This window comes from Octodon degus, unplaced genomic scaffold (genome assembly GCF_000260255.1).
Source record: "Octodon degus isolate 3935 unplaced genomic scaffold, OctDeg1.0 scaffold00374, whole genome shotgun sequence".
NCBI lineage: Eukaryota > Metazoa > Chordata > Mammalia > Rodentia > Octodontidae > Octodon > Octodon degus.
The window spans coordinates 739,368-740,247 of NW_004524950.1; the positions used below are offsets into that span (position 1 = coordinate 739,368).

The 880-nt window shown below is 42.5% G+C and overlaps 1 pseudogene; it reads left to right on the top strand.

Annotated features, from left to right (window-relative positions):
- Positions 1-22: 22 nt before the first annotated feature.
- On the top strand, positions 23-600 carry LOC101562862 (annotated as a pseudogene).
- The last annotated feature ends 280 nt before the right edge of the window (positions 601-880 follow it).

Consider the following 880-nt stretch of genomic DNA (forward strand, 5'->3'; position numbering starts at 1 on the left):
GGGGTGGGGTGGGGGGTTCGCTATGTCAGATGACCATTCCAGGGCAAGCGCCAGCTCCTCCTCCTCTTTGTCCTCCAACCAGCAAACTGAGAAAGAAACAAACACCCCCAAGAAGAAGGAGAGTAAAGTCAGCATCAGCAAAAACTCCAAGCTCCTCTCCACCAGCGCCAAGAGGATTCAGAAGGAGCTGGCCGACATCACTCTAGCCCCTCCGCCCAACTGCAGTGCTGGTCCTAAAGGTGACAACATCTATGAGTGGAGACCCACCATTCTAGGACCCCCAGGATCTGGGTATGAAGGAGGTGTATTCTTTTTGGATATCAGTTTTACTCCAGAATATCCCTTCAAACCTCCAAAGGTTACATTTCGAACAAGAATCTATCACTGTAATATTAACAGTCAAGGAGTTATTTACTTGGACATATTGAAGGATAATTGGAGCCCAGCACTATTTCTAAAGTCCTCCTTTCTATTTTCTCACTTTTTACAGTCTGTAATCCTGCCAACCCTTTGGTGGGAAGTATTGCCACTCAGTATATGACCAGCAGAGCAGAACATGACAGAATGGCCAGACAGTAGACCAAGAGATGCGCTACATAAATTGAATTGAGTTTTCACAATTCTTACATTATTTGTCTGTCACAGAAGAGAGCTGCTTAGATTTTGGAGGGTCAGGGGAGGGTGGGAGTTGGTAAAGAGTAGGGTATTTCTGTAACAGATATTATTCAGTCTTATTTCCTAAGATTTTGTTATAACTTAAGGTATCTTGCTACAGTAGACAAAATTGGTATTAGCACCTTTAAAAAGTCATTAGTTCTACAATATTGGCTGAAATATAGTATGGAAAAGAATGTACACTTAGACATTTGAATTCTATTGT